Below are 18383 nucleotides of genomic sequence, written 5' to 3' on the forward strand. Positions count from 1 at the left end.
ATTCTGCTTCTTAGCATACGTTCTTCCAGCTCACCGAATTCACAGCTTTCTGCTAGTACACGCAGCTCCGTTAACCAATCGTTAAAATGGTCGTCTTCCTTCTGGTCACGCTTTCCAAATCGAAACTCGTGATAAGCTAGGTTTAGTGCTGGTGTGTAGAACGCTGCAAACTTTCGCTTCAGTACAGCAATGTCGCTTTTATCCTCTCCAGCATCAAATACGAAACTGCCGTACGTTTTGCGTGCGTCTTCGCAAATACTGATGAGAAACGTGGCTGCCTGTACCTCTTTCGGTTGGTGGTCCAGGTAGGTTGCAGTTGAGAAGAGCTCGAACTCTTGCCTCCATGCTTCCCAGCTATGCCAGACATCTCCCGTTGTCTCCAGGGCCTTCGGTGGTGGCAGCAGCGAAGTGACGGGGGCGGCAGGCTGGGGGAGGTGCTGCTCGGCTTCTGTCATGGCTCTGGTCCGATGCAATTTCCCGGGCCTCCCGGATTGTCGTGCTTCTGCCGTCGGTTACGTTGCCCGGTTGCGTTGCGCGGTCGCTAACCGGCCACTTCTGACACCATGTGGACACGACGAGGCATGGTGATGAACGACGCTTTATTCAAGAAGGCGAGCGGTTATATAGGCAAGCGGTTAGATAACAGAAATGGGGGCGGCTTCTGTCCGGCTAGGCGCGTGTGCAGGACTTCATTACGTCACAGCTATGTCTGGTGCAATAAATTTATGATACTTTTTATTTATTTATTTATTTATTTATTTCAAAATACTGCAGGCCAATAGATTGGCCCATGCAGGAGGGGCTATACAAGGCATTGAAAATGACAAATACTAAGAAAATATATGGAGTTACAAACAATGAGCAGAATAACGAAATACAACGCTCATTCACTCGAGAAAAGGCTACTGAAGTGCTTGCCAATTTATCCTTATCAATCCAGATTAGAGGGATCAACCAGGATGTGTTTGGATACCCAACCGTAGTGACATTTATTGCGCTGCTGGAACACTGTGAACATATCGAGCTCAAAAAATGAATTATGTAAAAATATATTTCTTGACATGTGGAAATACGACTCGCTGCAAATTTCACAATTCAAAAGCATCTTTGTCTTTTTGTTTGAAATGCAGAAAAATTCCTGCGCGCAAATACAGAGTTCGTTGTTAAAACCTCAACTTTTCGCTAAACCTTAGATCACGTTTAGTTTCAGACGGCTGGCAGGAGAATTGCCGTATTTTTATGTGCGTTTAACATAAGAACTATACATGAGATGGGTTCATAGACGCTCAAACTGTTTATCAACGCCCGCTTTTTGCAGCAGCTGATGAGCGTTCCGGGGAAAAGAAATGAGGTACGATTTGCGGCACGCCCCTTCTTAAAAGAAACAGCTCATGTTATTTTCTCACCCTACCTTATCTATTACAAAGAAAAGACGCAACTAAGGAACAATTTATGAGAGGAAGGCAGTCTTTCGGTTAGACTCCGGCAGTGGTGGTGGTGAAGGCATTCATTAGGCTATACAATGGACCGGAAGTACCTTTGCATCAGCGCTAAAGAACCGCTCCTTACAGGCACTAGGCGGTGGCCTTGGTTCGAGAAGCAGCGTACTGTTGCATGATCTCCTTATATCTTTCGAACTGGAAGAGGAATGAAATTGCGAAATGAAGCCGATAGCCTGGTTTGATTTTCTATATTTCAATATTGCCGAGAGGTTGTAATGTGTGAAATAAAATATATTTTTTTCTGTTTAGTGTGCAGCAAGGTTTGGTAGGAGGTCAGTTCTTCAGGCGTTATACAAGTCGGTTGCAGACGCAAGGGACGAAGAAAAGAAAATGTTCGTACAACTGGATTGGTGCATTTGAAGGCTAACTGATTAACTATAACACTGGAACCAGACTTTATTTACTTCAGTTTGCTTTTAATTCATCATTATCATTTATTGTCCCTTAAAGGCCCCTGTCGAGGTATTACATAAGGGGGGAGCGTATACAAGGTTGATGCGGAAAACAAAGGTCACAAAATATAAAAATGCAATATAGGAACATAAAGAGAAGCAAAGAACGCAATAGTTAGAACGGTGCAGGTAAAAAATGCCTTTAGGCCACAAGCCCCACACACGTCGGTGAAAGGTTAGGGCAGCAAAACTCAATACAGGAAAAAGGATTCGATATAAACACAAATCGAAGAAAAAAAAGACATGTCAACCCAGGTGATCTAACAATATCGCCTTAAACCTTGTCGCATCGTGCACATTTGTTAGTGAGTCGGGCAGAAGGTTCTATTCTTCAATTGCGGTCGGAAAGAAGGATTTGTTAAAAGCATTGGTGGAGCCATGAAGTCGTTGCACGCTATTTGAATTAAAAAGGCGGCGTGATGTACGAAAGGGAGGAGATATGAGGGAACCACGGAGATAGGGGAAATTTAAGTATAACTTATGGAACAAACAAAGGCGCGCAACTTTTCGTCTGACAGCTAAGGAAGTCAGGTGAAGTGATGAGTTAATGGAGCTTACGCTGGAATGAAAGTCGTATGTTGACGATATGAAGCGTGCTGCACAGTTCTGGACGGCTTCAAGCATGTTAATTAGGTAGGACTGATGAGTACTCTAGATCGCGGATGCATACTCCAGCAACTGCGGACAAAAGTTTCATATGCCAGTTTACGTATGTTAGCAGGGGAAGATGAAAGTGATGTTGTCCAGAGTTCGACGAAAACTCGTCTGGCGAGGAAATGACACCCTGTTTTTGCGTGTTGAAACGGGAAGACGCGCGTGCACTACTTCATCATCTGAACTCCATCCAACCAACCATCCAGCTTACTATGGAAGAGGAGAGTTCTGGTCGCATTGCCTTTCTCGATGTTTTGGTACAGCGCACGACGAACGGCCTCGTGACGTCGGTCTACCGGAAAGCCACACATACAGGCCAATACCTGAACTTTGCCTCTGCCCATCCGGCTGGACACAAGCGCTCCGTGGCATCAGCGCTCTTCACATGCGCGCAACGTTTATGCTCATCCCCACAAGCGCGAAGAAAAGAGGAAAAAAGGATAAAAGAAGAACTTACTAGAAATGGCTACCCAAGGCAAGTTCTAAACTCGCAGCAACGGCGATGTTCAAGTCCCCCCACGGCACCGAAGAAAGAGCGGAAGCGAGCCGTCATTCCCTACGCGGTTGGTGTGAGCGAAACACTGGCAAGAATGTTCAGTGATTACGATATTCAAATCTGTCATGTGCCTACTAACAAGCTCAGACAGCAACTCGTGCGAGTGAAAGACAAGCTTGAACGCACCAGATGCCCCGGGGTTGTGTACACGATCCCTTGCCAGGGTTGCGACGCAGCCTACATCGGCGAATCTGGGGATTACAGGAGACGGCTCAGGGAGCATAAAAATGACGTTGCCAAGGGGCTCACCGAGGAAAACGCCTTGGCAGGTCACCAAAAAAGCACCGGCCACATTATCGCCTGGGACGCAGCCAGTATCATATCCACCGAGAAATCATTATCATCCCGCCTACTCCTAGAGTCATTCCATATCCAATCATCTCCGCACGCACTTAATCGGACACGTGGGCCCATGCCTGCAGCATACGCATGCTCATTACAGCGACTTTCGCTTGTATAAACGCGGCCGATCCGTTTTTCGTCTTCATTGTGAACAAGGGATCCGTAGGGGTCCCGAAACATCTTTGTGTTTTACCCTGTTGTTCTTCAATTTCTTGACGAGTGTTAGGTTTTTTAGAAGGAAGGAAAGTGATGTTCTAATAAAACCAAGTGTAGGTGAAGCGTCGGCCGTGATTTTTGTAATATGATCAACCCAATTAATTTGCTATCGATTGTGATGCCAAGGTAACAATAAGATTCAACTTGCAATAGGTCCTCAGAACATAAAGAGTAAGGATAAGTTAAATTAAAGCGTTTCCGAGAAATTTCCATAAAACTGCACTTCCTAATATTCAGTTCCATCATCCACAAAGAGCACCAATTTTCGATGAGCTTCAGATCGATTTGGATTCATTGTAAAACGCTACGCAGGTTGCTTTTGGAAGGCCTATACACATCTAGCGACGCTCACTCAGGACTTCTCTCCTGTATTAATTCTCTAAGACAAGGTTTCCTTTCCTTGGAGTAACGCGCGCAAATCTTGCACTCGCATCTAAACATATTCAATGTTGTTGGAGACGGCATCGCGAAATGTGCAATCGTGTTCTTGGTACGGATGGGCCAGAGCTCTAAACATTACTTCCATTACGGGATCGATTGGGATATGTAATGAGACTAGGGACGAGTTGCGCCGAGCGAGCCAGAAAAAGACCTTGCTGATGGCAATTCGTAGCGCACTTCCTAAGCGGAGTGGACGCAAGTTGACTAATCCATTCCTCAGAAAATTCAAACTGGTCAAAATACTTCTCTTTTTGTGGAATGAACAAAGTTTCAGCAAAAATTGTACCCACTGCATGAAATGCTTACAGGGGACATTTTCAAAATATCGAGGGAGCTTCGTCAACTCACTCTATGCATGCGGCTTGACATGAACTCTCCATTCAAGAGGACTTTTTAGCACGACACGAAAGGCAAGACAATAGCCATGATGCCTGTGAAGGTTGCCAGATAATTATTAAGAAGAAACATTAGGAACGATGATCAAAGTGTTCATTGCACGGAACTGTTGTATCTACTACGTGGAATCAAAAAACACAATTTGTTTCTGAGCGATATCACCTTAGTTTCCTTTACGACGTCAGTTTAGATTCGCATTTACCATTCAGTGATCAGAAGCAATGTGTAACTTATCTGTTGTCCCGTCTAGAACTGATGATTTAAACACATCGCTGCAATAAAGCAGCCAATAGCATTGGCAAAATGCGCGTCGCAGAGTTGAACTCCAGGCATATTCAAAAAGATATAGTAGAGCTTTATGCTTTAACTGTGTTTACTGTTTTAACTTCTCATTAGTTTTTGTATTTATTGATGAATCCAGTCCCTAAGGAAGCTAGGTTGCTTTGCAGGAAAGCAATCGCCAAACTTTCGCGGCTGTACTGAGATAATGGAGAAAAAATCGACAATCTTCATTGTCTATTTTTTCTTTCAAGCTTTATTACAAAGGCAATGTTTAATCGAAGGATGCCTAGGATATGCAGAAAAAGGTTCCTATGTCGTACGTGCTCTTGAGTCCCACATTTCGAGAGACGACCGCAAGGCGCTGGTAACTTGCAAAAGACGCTGGGACGACGAAGACCGCCTGTTGCATAGCCTAGTACCATGGCCTGTAATATTATGGAAGCTGCCGAGTGAATACCTGCTTCGATATTTCGAGGAAAACAGGCGCTTGAGTACTAAGACAAACGTCCTGTTGCTAGGCCACGGCCTAAATGACTCAGCGTGCCTAGAGCAGACTTTGACAATGCCGCAGTCAACATACTTAGTCGACTGGCTAGTGATCGAAGACAGCAGTGAAGTACGGGACACGCTTAACCGTTTCGTGTCACAGTCAACAGTCAGAAACTTTTCTTGCAGCCATCGTTAAATACAACAAAGTGCTGAAAACGAGAAGGTAATGCTGCGACCTAGCGTAAATACTTACGTGTCTCGATACTCAAGGGGATGTTCCGAGCGTTCGCATGTCCAAGGTGTCAGGTCCGACAAGCGCAGCGAGCTAAGGGACAGTGTCGTCCACGTCGGATGCCTTCAGTCTGAAGCCTCCGGCCCCTGTTCGTACTTTTGGAAAACGGAATTCCTGTTGAACGCTCTTAGCCTCTACAATGTGACAGTGCATCGAAGCTTCTACAACGACAGAAGAATTCACCACGAGGATCTGTTGAAAAGCTATTACGACATTTCAGGATAAATGGCCATTGCGAACGAACGGTTAGCGATGAGGTTCGCTGTTCCGGTTAGCGTCCTAACCGGGCAAGAAACATTCTACGTCAAAAGCAGCCGTCCTGAGCCGGTCTCTTTCATCGGTATTCTAGTGAAGTCTAAGCTCGGGGTTTTTCTCCTTTTTGCGGCATTGCTTGCTGTCTCTGCAGTTGCAGTAGTCGCTGAGCTCGTAGAAGGAAATCGTGGGCTAGGGACCGCAGCCGCTGATGCTTTGATGCTGCATCTTGCCTCGTTTTACGCAACCTCGTTACCAATTCCACGGACACCAAGTTCAGTGCCGGCAAGAGGCATGGTATTCGGCGTATGGCTAATGGCGATACTCCCCCTGTCGAGTTATTTCCGCAGCGAGCTTGTTTCAAGGCTTAGTCTACAGACATTTCCTGACATCATCGCCACTATCCAAGAACTTGAGGAGGCGCTGGTGCGCAGAAGGATGACTCTGTGCGTCGTGGCGGGCACGTTCACACACCTCATTCTAGTGGCGGAGACCAGCACAAGCAGCTTTTACTCAAAGATGCGGTTAGCGTATCAAGGAAGAAAAGAAAAACGCCTTTTGTTGGTTCCACATGTAAGAGACTGCCTCCCATGCGCTCAACACGAGGACCACGTTTGCTTCGCACTCAAGTGGCCTAGTTGCTTTGTGCGGACATGGGGACCTGATATGGTGCAGTCGAGGGAACATTTAAGCACGAGTTGGTTTGTAACTCCCGTCCGCAAGAATTATCCCTTCTTGCGCGGATACCACGAGTTTCTGCGCAGAATAGACGAAGCCTCACTGCTGGAAATGGCAAATCTGGGGCTCCGAGAGTGCATTTCTGATAACGGTGACTATGGACATGCCTATCCTCAAGTGAACCAAACTGCCGAGTTGAAAGCTTTCTTTGTGACTTTCACAGGGTCTTTAGCTTTTGCTACTGCCGTTTTCCTTTTGGAGGTGATCATTAGTGGGACTGGAAAAAAGATTACAGTCTCTAATTTCACACAGAATTCAAGATTTGGCCCTAAAGTTTTCTGATGTTGAGAAGACGGCTGCTTGTGAACACCGATATCATATCAAGCTCAAATTCCTTGCTTTAGCAAAATGTGTAAAAAGGCGCTACGTAAACTGCACTATAAAGCTCAAGATATTGTGGTATATAGAAAAATGCAGGCTTCAAAATTTTCTATCGGCGCGCAGTCCCGCATTTTCCGTATTCATATTTTGTTAGTACCGTAATCTGCTGAAAAGATCCCCTCCATATTTTCGGTTGTGTACCTATAGAACGTGCGTTAGTAGGTTTCGTGTGCATAATATGTGAGCGCTTTTTGCGGAATCCTTCGTTCCGAACTTCTTGCGCTAGATGTAGTAGAACATGGAAAGATTCTGTGGTAACAGATTAATACTTATGAGAACACTTCTTATTGCACATTCGTCATATGCCTTGGTAAACGCGCACATCTTCATCATGCACGAGCGACCCCTTAGCGAAAAGAGGATGTGCTAAAAATGCATTTCAAACGTATTGTATTAATTTCATATTTATTTCGCATTTTCTTGTCCCTATGCTTAAACTGCAATACGAATGCTTTCTAAGTATACTAGGAATAATATTTTAAACGTTCTTAAAAATACGTGAAAAGCACATTTTTGCCCGCTTAGCATATTTATAATGCATTAAAAATATGATAAAAATATACATTAGAAATATACTAAAAATATACATTTAATATATTAAAAATGTGTTTACTCGGGCTTAAAAAAAAGTCTACTGGGCGGCTCCATGGAATGACACGGGTTAATTCATCAACTGGAGAACAAATCGTACACGGGTATTTATCATTAATCAACAGGAGTCTGATATTATAACGTCACGTGATTGAATGAGAACGGCAGATACCTACATACAGCATACCAAGACAACAGCGACACAGCAAACAACAAATCCTACGACAAGCGCTATACTTGGCTTGCCGTATATATACCCAGCGAAAGCGACGCACTATTTTGCACGGTGATACCTTTTTTTGCGCAAATACTGTGGGCTTCCAATTTATCGCAGAAGTACCCTACTGGTCGCGTTCGAATCTGGGATTAATTGAGAACGGAATTGCTAGTTGAAACTTGCGTCAGGCACAGGTCAGGAGTCGAACTGTCAACCAACAGATACATGGGCGTGTAAGGGAGCCGGTCTGCCCTGCCACACGGGGTCCTTTCCGCTGGCTTATTCGGACCCAGAAGTACCCAAGGCGCTTTTGCTGGTATAATGCTATCACGTTCTCACACGGAAATGTTCGAATGACATTGAGTGGAATGGCATTCGAGAATAGGAATGACATTCGGACTCGATGGACTGCCGCGGTGCTGCACGACACTTTCGAAACGCATTCGAAAGCCTCAGCTCGTTTTCAGTGTACAGCGACGACGACGACGGCGGTCACACTAGTCCGACAACGACAGTATATATCACGCTGAAGAACAGCATGTAATTATAGTGAAATATCTAGTTTACTATAATATGATTCTAGAGGGACACGTTTTTCAGGCCAACGACACCGACGAATCCGGTCGGCGGACGGTCAGCCTTGTCGGCGGCTGAGCGAGAGCACGGTGATGAGGCGGCGGTGTGTGCATGCTCGCGCTTCTAAATGAGCGAAACGAACGGCTATATTTCACGTGTGCATACCTGAACACTCACCAGCGATAAGCGCTTGCCAAATCAGTTTCAATCGACGACGGCTCTGTTCCTTTCCGCGACGACTAGGCCCAGCGAGTTCGCAGGGATGGATCTGTGATTTCGGCGGTTGTGAAGAGCGAATCACAAGCTTTAGCGAATGCAAATGGTCACCAGGTGTAGTTTTGGCAACAGTGACCTGAAATCAACTATTGCTTACATCGCAGGGCACGCGTACGAAGAACGGGAATCGCCGGTGTGACCCAGACTGCCGAGCCGTGCTTTACGGCCAGCAGCAGTCGTCGCCGTCGCTAGCTTGTGGATAACAAGTTAGGGCGTTTCAGTTAAAGCGAACAGTCGCCATACATACTTCTGGATAAAGTAGTTTAAAAAGAAGTACTGGTCACGTCGAAGAAAGCCGGGACAAGAAGCGAGAAGCGCCAGTCCTGCGCGATGCCAACAACCCGGCTTTCTCAGGCGTGCGATCGCATCATCCCTTCCCACACATTGTACCACTGCGTAAACAATCACGAGTACAACCAGTAAAAAAGAAAACAGATTGTTTATTAGAACCAAAGCGCAGATTGCGTTTTATGTTATGTAAACAAGCGATTAAACAACAGTATGAGTGCAGTCGTCCTCATCGGCGCACTCCCGGGGAAATTTCATGCTGACGCGGTTAATATTCATTGGCGTAATATTATCTTCAAGCACTCTCTTAGACAGAACACATGTAGCATCGTTAGATGACATTCGGCTGGAAGGCATTCGAAGCGCCCGTGTAGCAGGGGTATAAGTGGTGATCACCTTCCTGCTAGAAGTTACCATAAACGAAAGGATGACAAGAAAGGGAAAGTTTTCACTCTTCGCTGAAACGTCATTTCGAGCCCTAGATTGTTCCACGGTAGCTTGAAGTGTAATGCAAATATGTTTACGCGGACAACCCATTTGTTAGAATTTAAATATACTTCAGACGGATTAATTGCGTATTTACGAAAGTACACTTTATATAGATGGCCAGCACCAAAATGCGATGTCCCGAAACTCGATTTTGAGCATTAGATTGTTCAACGACAGCTTGTAGTGCGCTGCAAATATGCTAATGCGGACTGCCAATTTGCTAGAATTTCAGTGTTCTTTGGACGAATTAATTACGTATTTACGGAAGTACACTTCAAATACATTGACGACACGCGAATGCCATTTCCCGAAACACGATTTCGAGCACTCGACTGTTCATGGCAGCTAGAAGTGTGCAAAGACGTTTAAAAGGACTGCCCGTTTGTTAGGATTGAAATATATTTCGGATGAATTAATTTCATATTTACGAAAGTTCACTTTTAATACATTGACAAGATGCTAAAACTGCATACATATACGTTTACAAGGGCTGCCCGTTTTCTAGAATTGAAGTATACTTTCGATGAATTAATTTCATATTTCCGAAAATACACTTTTAATACACTGACAAGATGCTAAAACTGCATGCATATTTTTTCATGTATTTGAAAAGTTCTCGAAGTATGCTTTAAGTGAGGTATTTTTGGCACATTTTAAAAATATATTTCGAATACCAAGCATGAAATTTCAGAAACGTATTTCCTACATATTTTTAGTGCATTCATGAATACAAAATATGTTTAAAATACATTTTAAATAGACCTCCGTATATTCCGAACTTATTAGTTTTTGCTAAGGGACATCTTCAATGAGGCGTCTACCGCAATGAGCACTAAGGGTTGCTTGTGTTGGCTGGCATCTAGATGAATGAATTTTAATCCCCAACACCGACCATCTACTCAGCGGTTTTTTCTGAAAATTTTAGTATGTACGCAGTGTTTACTTTCCTTGCGTGGCCAAGTGTAAATATCATTAGGCGTCCTGCCTTTATGATATCTGGTAGCTTGAATTCACTCACTCATATGAAAAATAATCTATTGAACGGTGAGCTCAACTCTGCGCTCTGCTAGAATAACGAAACCATTCCGCACTAAACTATATAATTTTTATTAATTTCTTAGGAGCAAGCTGCAGTCTAAGTATACCAGGTGCTTACAGTTTTAGAGCCCGTCGAAATGGGTCCATAACGAAAGCAACTCAATCCACAGAAACGGCTAGTCGATACAGACTACCCCACTTATAGCGGCCGTAATTATAACTAAAACTCTTGCTTATTACGCACGAGGGCGGCTCCCATTCTGATACAGCGAGCAACCGCGGTGGTGTAACTAACAGGCGGCGTAAATACGGCTCCGCGATCGAAAAACCCCTGCAACCGAAAACCGCGGACATTGAATTGCGCCTCCGACCACACTTGACCTTCGTACTCCGAAAGAGTGTGGAGACATGAAACTGCAATTGGAAAAGAGAGAGCGTGCCGATAAAATTGCAGAGTTTTACAAAATGTCGCTGTCAGAAGCAAATTCCTTGAAAAGGGACGTCTGCGTTGGTGGAAGGCACGGCAAACTTTCGCGTTAACATGCTTTTGTGCATGACAATGAAAGCCCCAGAAGCACTTGTATTTGGGCGTGTTGGTTCATAACTTTTCAGGAGGACACAGGGGCGCAATAAAAGACACGGACATAGAAGTGGACAGGGACGAGCGCTTACTATCAACAGGCTTTATTCGACGTAGACCGTTAATATACCTTCGCTTTACCCAAGCGCCACTGTGCGAATCACAAGCACGTGGATACCAGAGAACACAAAAAAAAATCCAAAGGCTGGCGATTACAGAAATCTATCTAAGAAAACCATTTCAGGTCGGTGAAGTATCACAGATGAACCACTGATGCAGTTATCTTCTTTTTTTCTGGTGTAATAGGCTTCCACCAGTTTCCGTTCAATCTGATCGCGGCTTCTCAACAATCCTCTACAGTCCGATAAGCGGGGAAAACAGGCGACCTTAGTCTTCTTAGTGCATTCTTGGCAATGGTCCGGGATATGGGAGCCTGTCTTCTTTAAAGAGTTCTTGTGCTCCAGAAGGCGCTTGTTGAGGCAACGTCCAGTTTGCGCAACGTAAACCTTCCCGCAAGTGAGCGGGAACTCATATACAACTCCTTTTTTGCAGGTTACGTGGGGCTTACGGTGTTTTACGCCACACTCTTGCCGTTTTTCTTTTCTTGTTATGCGTGCGCACAGACCGGACAACTTTCGCGGAGCAGAAAAAACTACTTCTCGTCCGAACTTATTGGCCACCTTCTTGATGTTGTGGGAAGTTCTGTGTACGTATGGTACCACCTCCGGCCTTGAAAACTTCGTTGGGTCTTTCGCATTGCTCCGCTTGCTGCCCTTCAATTTTTTGACCAAGGACTGCGTCACAGCAAGAATGAGGGAATCAGGGAAGCCTGCCTTTTCCAGCCTTGAGACCTGTGACAAGAAGCCATCGTCCACAGCGTGGTGACATGACTTCTTTAGTGCCGACGAAATATATTGCAAAGCTATAGCCCTTTTGACCGAGGGGCTATCGCTTTACAATGTATTTCGTCTGCACTAACGAAGTCATGTCACCACGCTGTGCACGATGGCTTCTTGTCGCAGGTCTCAAGGCTGGAAAAGGCAGGCTTCCCTGATTCCCTCATTCTTGCTGTGACGCAGTCCTTGGTCAAAAAATTGAAGGGCAGCAAGCGGAGCAATGCGAAAGACCCAACGAAGTGTTCATAGCCGGAGGTGGTAGCATACGTACACAGAACTTCCCACTACATCAAGAAGGTGGCCAAGAAGTACCGAGTAGCAGTAGTTTTTTCTGCTCCGCGAAAGTTGTCCGGTCTGTGCGCACGCATAACAAGAAAAGAAAAACGGCAAGAGTGTGGCGTAAAACACCGTAAGCCCCACGTAACCTGCAAAAAAGGAGTTGTATATGAGTTCCCGCTCACTTGCGGGAAGGTTTACGTTGCGCAAACTGGACGTTGCCTCAACAAGCGCCTTCTGGAGCACAAGAACTCTTTAAAGAAGACAGGCTCCCATATCCCGGACCATTGCCCAGAATGCACTAAGAAGACTAAGGTCAAAAGGGTTGAAAATTGGGCGAGTTGGTACGAATTCATACTGGTGTGGCACCACAGGGACAGGGACAATCCGCCATACCCCATCCCCAATCCCACTCATTCTTCCTGGGAGGCTGCTTTACGGACCGCTCAGCCCGCCGGCCAGAAATGGCTAGTGGATCGGGCTTTACGTGAAGCACTAGCCCGTGGACTCCAGGACCAGTACACTGCAAACTCAAATAAGCCCAAATAGAAGTATACCGCGTGTTCCGTATTTATCTGTCCCTGTTACGAAAAATTCCACTGCGCAATCTACTGAACAATATGGGCTCAAAACGCCGACTACAAGGTACCTTATGATGGTCTTCGTCTTTCGATAAGTAATTTAACACCTAAAATTGCCTGCATTTTCGGGAATCGGCGAAAAACTGCATTCAGCTGCGGCAGAACTTTTCGTCCAAGCGAGCAAAGAAGCCACTTTGACAGGTTGCGCCATCTGGCGAGTGGTGAGGCAACCGATGTCACGGCTTGGGGCTGGAAGCGCGGTTTCTTGGGATGTGCGTGTCGTCTGCTCCTTGAAATTAACACCGCTCGCCAGATGGCGCAGTCTGTCACACTGGCTTCTTTGCTCGACTGGACGAAAAGTTCTGCCGCAGCCGAATGCAGTTTTTCGCCGATTCCCGAAAATGTAGGCAAGTTTAGATGTTAAATTACATATCGAAAGACGAAGACTATCATAAGCTACCTTGTAGTCGGCGTTTCAGCCCATATAGTCCAGTAGTTTGCGCAGGAGAATTTTTTCTAACATGGACAGATAAATACGGAACAGGCGGTAAATAGCTTGTGTCCGCTTTTAAACTCCTTATTGAAAATTGCGCAATCGACTTTAAGTAGTAAAAATGAGGAAATCCTCCTTTTTTACCGCTGTCGCGAAATGGAGGAGTAAAATAAAGTATTCACATGATTTTACTACTTTTCCAAGCAGGAGTATATCGGCTTCAATACTCCTTCAGACCCTTTATGCACTCCTTAGTGTCTGCCCGCCGCCTAGTGGCAGCTGCCGGTTCGCTGCACTTGCAGGTGACGACGCCTGCTCGCTCGTCGCTGCCTGCTCGCTTCTGCTTTTTCTGCTTCAAGCCCGTTTGTCATGTTACAAGACACCGGATCGTCGCAGCCTTGCGCAGCAGTGTGCTCTGCACAGACAGTGCCTGTGAAGTCTGCAGTGTGTTCGGAGGACGCTTGGTGTTGCATCGCCTACGACGCAATCCGCGAGAGGCTTAGCCAGCTTAGCTCAGTCGAACCAACATGGCGGTGTGTGACGCGTCGACCTGCCCGCAGCTGCCAGCATGGTGCCGCCAGCTTGCCGCCCGCTCCTTTTCGCGCGCTTGTCGGGACATAAGAGACTGGACATCATCGACCTTAGCAGCAAGATGCTGCAATGAACGTCTCACTCAAGCCAGTAATATGTGCAGAAGCAGCGGCTGGTCGTTCATTGTCTACGCAGCGTACAAGAGTTGGCTGCTGCCGTTTCGCCGCGCCGACATGGCGGTGTGTGTGTGACGCATCAGTTTTCTCGACACCGACGGCCCCTCGTTCTTTCGCTGTATTACAGCAAGAATACAAAAGACCGGATTATCATCGTCGTGTATAGCGGTAAGCAGTATTAAACTCTCCTTTGATGCCACATACGCGCATGCACTTAACGCCGCTCCCTTTTCAGTGTGCGAAGGCTTGCTGTGAACCCCGGGTGCACGGAGACGAAAGGCTTCATCGTCGTCCGGAGGCGCCAGCTCACACAGAGGTCATTAAGTAAGCATCTTGAAATTTGTTGTTGCATGCGGCTGAAAAAGAGTGTGGCACTGCAGTCGTGGCTGTTTACGTCAATATGTACGACTGGAAGTAGGGTCAATTCTTCTAGGGACCAAATTTTCTCCATGCGTTCACGCCCCATGAATATGGAAAAGCTGTACAGGCAATGAACAGGTGAAAATGCACAGCCTTGGGGTCCGGAAATTTTTGTCACGTTATTACGAACAGTGCTGAGAACAAAACATTGCCTGCCCTAATGTGTTGCTTCCTTTCCTGTGTTTTAAGAGGGCCTTGTTATGCAAAGAATGCAAGCGATTTTTTTCTTTTCAGTCATAGCACAGGACATGGCGAAGCCTTAGCGCTCAAGCAGATTGCCTAAATTGTTACATTTTCCGAGTTGGTGGCGTCTTACCGTAGCAGCGATTGTCGGCAGCGGACATGAGGTGGCAACCATACTGAGCGTTGCCTTTCTGGATCGTTAGGCGTCTAGTTCCAAAATGTGGTATCTCGTAAGCTCTTCGCATTTGAAAAATGTGAAAAGAAGTTTCCTCTTCGCGTGCAGTTTCCGAACACATTCCATTATGTGAAACTCGTGGAGGCAAGCGTTCCGGTTCGGACTGCTGATCCCGGGAAGGTAGCGAAAGAAAAAAAAATAAAGCATACGCTAGAATACAAGATCTCCTGCTCGAGCTGGACATAGTACATTGGCGAAACCAAGCACTTCCCCGAAAAATTGAAGCAGCACAAAGCGGATGTCAAACAAATGAAGGAAAGAAGCTAGGGTTGACAAGACTGACTTCAAGGGAACTCATGTGCTGGACACTGAGCCGCACCCGCGCAGGACGCTCTTACTTGAGTCACGGCGCATTCAGCAGACGCAAGGAAATCTTATACTCTCCCTAGAAACCCTATCCCCCTCTTGCATCAACTGTCTACGAGCAGTGACCCGGCGGATGACTAATCGAAGGCTTAAAAAACGCGTTTTGACTCGCTCGCAGTCACACCTGGTAAGAACCAAGAAGGTTCCGTCGTGTTTTTTTTTTCGCTTTTTTTTGGTTGGCGTTCTTTCCTACTTAAATTCCTTTCCCAGCCAGATAGACCTGTTTAGAATGTTTTCTTTTGAATCCTGGCAACGAATGTGAGGGCAAAGCATAACAGACGACAGGTGGCGGTGAAGGGTGGGTCTGGTGGTAGCTTTCTATTCCTAACAGTGCCTGCTACGTTAGTCACCCTTGCCCTGTCTTTGACCTGTACCAAGCTTTGCGCTTTGTATCAAGCGGCCGTGCCTCTACACAGAATGACGACGCCCTCAAATTGCACGGCTGCGGGTTCTCCCATCAAGGAAATAGCGCTTTGCATACACGCAGTGGAAGCTCACATGCAGTCTTTTGTTTGCATGTTCTGATTTCAATAATTGGTCCTGATATGGTGCCTGGAACGTGTGGGGAACCTTCTGACAAGTGAAAAAGAAAATTATATCGCATTGCTTCTTGCAGTGCCGGAACGCAGACAAAGGCAGCGCGAATGCGCAAGTGCTTCGGAAAGACCATTTTATATTTTTAGTTTTATTCTTTACGGGAAAAATGTTCCCCATCGACGCTGCTTCCCATTCGCCGTATTGCCTTAACGTTTACGAAAGCGGCTCTCTGGAATTTTTGATTCCCTGAAAAACGCGTTTAGCCGCTGTCATGCGACAGGGTACAGATATGTATTATAGCTAGTTGATTACCTACTATGTTCTACTAGCTAATCTTTTGTCACGAGAAACGTTTAAACTTCAACAACACCTACTTTATTGAAAAGTGCACTCTGAACTGCTTTGGGAACTTGACTTCTACACTTGAAGCACATCATACTTCAAGCTTAGAGGTGTAATTCCTCTGATGCACTTTTTTTTTCTAATCTTTCTTTCAGAAGGAGCCTCCTTTGACGTCGTGCCTTTTAACCAGCGATAGCATGACATGCCCGTATGTTGACAGCAAAGCATTTCAAGGTTCCCTCCTTGCTTTCAAGTGTGGCATCTCTATTTTCATTCCTTGGGATATTTCAACTCTGCACCCAAAGACAGCGCGGGTTAAGGCACTCTTCTTCTTTTCTACAGGGGCCAAGACATTGGTTCTCTGTAACCATCGAAAGCAAGCTGCCGAACACTTGGTTCAAATGTTTTGTACACAATAAAATATTGTTTGAAATAAATCACTGCAAGTTCATCGACGCATTTTTCCTGGGAAGGCTTTAAAATGAGCCTTCCATAGGAATACTTCATTTCAAATGGGCTTCCTCATCAAGTGTAATAATAAACTCGTCTGGGCATCATGAATGTTACCTTATAGTAAGGGAAATTGCTAAAAAAATTTCCTGTCAAAACTACTTAACAGGAACAGGCACGTACTCCTGAAATGTACTATAAAAGTAGCTGCAAATGAGTATATAATACTTCTGTTAATTGCCATGCTAACTCCTTTGTGATCGCAAATTTACTCCTAAATAAACTCCCGTCTAGAGAGTGGGAACACTTTACTCCTTCCAGCACTCCGAAAGTACCCCTTCAAACAGAGGAGTAGACGATACACTCCTATTCTGAGGAGTATCAAAACCCCTTTTCGGGAGTGCGCTACGCGATGAGCCATTTACTCCTTTTTGGGAGTTTTCCGGTTTGCAGTGTAGGGGACCACCCTGAAAGATTTTTTTTTTTGTAATAAAGTTGTTTCCATCCATCCAACACGTACACAAGGTTATTTAATCCCTTGCACGATTTTTAAGAGAATACTTGGAGAAAGGCTCCTCTGCGACAAACGTGTTGCCGATAGCGCACTATATCGAAAACCAAGACTGCTGTTTTGCTCGTAGGCACAGATGAGACACACGGAGGGTGTGCGGTCCGCAACACTGTAATTGAAGAGTGCATCCGGAACTGCTACGTATTCAGTTCATACTATCACAGCTTTTTTAGTGCACCATGGTTCGTTCATTTTTAGGGGATCGCGTAGAATCGTGCGGAGCTCTTTGTCAGGGTTTGGTCCGAAAAGGCCAGCATCGCGGCCTCAGGACACGACCTTCGTACACGATGTCTGGTTCAAAAAATCGCTGGTCAGAGTTTTGCAATAGTCGGCGATTTTCTGGAGCGCCTTCAGGCGGCTGTGCTTGCCGAAATACAATATTTCGGCCTTAGTAGCACTGTATTTCGTATACTGATATAAAATTTTGGACGGAAACCGTCTACACCACAGACTAACATCAATTGATTTTTGTAATGAAATACTCCCAAACATCGCATGTGTTGGTAAAAGAATTGAGTAGGAAGGACAGAGATATACCCAGTAATTCTAGACAAAAGGATTTTGTAGCGAAAGCTACATTGTACATGAACTTGCGATTTCGCTGTGGCGGTGCTCCGAGGAGGCACAGAGACCGACCTTGAGCCGTTGCCTAGCAACCGCGGCAGCTGGCGGAGGCCGTATGCTCACCGCGCCATCTGGCATGACGTCACACCGCACGCCTCGCCGCTGAGCTCCCGCCGTTTGGTATGACGTCACGCCGCTTGCCTCGTCGTTTCACTCGCTTTCGCTACGTATATCCTGGCATAGCTGAGCTAAGCCAGCGCCAATTTCTCAACAGAAAAGAGGTTATGAACCTTTGTGAATTATGAGATTTCCGAAAAAAGTAATTACAAATGCAGATCTGTCATCGAAGGGCTTGTTTTCTTTCTATTAACGCTTTTGCTATCGTTAAGAACATTCCCTATTGGTTTTTATGGCAGTGGTAACAGCCTCGATGCAAGCCACAGGAAAACTTCAATAGAAATATGTTGCTAGGTATCCAAAGAATGGACTATTACGTTCAATATTTATTTTACAGTACCTTAGTGCGTTCTAATATTCAAAATTTTTGCTCAAGAATGCAGGACTTGTTATGTGTGCGTTCTCATTCTATTGCAAGAAGAATTCCGTGATTCTGTTTTTTTATTTCCATAGCGGCAATATATCAAAGCTCGCCGGTCTTGTCAGATGTCAAGTTCAAGCCACTGCTGCATACTTTCTTCTCTCATCGAGTGTCCT

At 45.5% G+C, this 18383-nt stretch overlaps 1 long non-coding RNA gene across 1 annotated transcript; it reads left to right on the forward strand.

Annotated features, from left to right (window-relative positions):
• Positions 1 to 14029: 14029 nt before the first annotated feature.
• On the forward strand, positions 14030 to 16514 carry LOC149346512 (uncharacterized). Its single transcript, XR_016292088.1, has 3 exons — positions 14030 to 14169; positions 14237 to 14325; positions 16240 to 16514. It is a non-coding gene; the product is annotated as an uncharacterized LOC149346512 (long non-coding RNA).
• Positions 16515 to 18383: the final 1869 nt, after the last annotated feature.

The sequence above is a fragment of the Amblyomma mixtum genome, chromosome 4, assembly GCF_055824585.1.
Source record: "Amblyomma mixtum isolate Tamu chromosome 4, ASM5582458v1, whole genome shotgun sequence".
Classification (NCBI taxonomy): Eukaryota; Metazoa; Arthropoda; class Arachnida; order Ixodida; family Ixodidae; genus Amblyomma; species Amblyomma mixtum.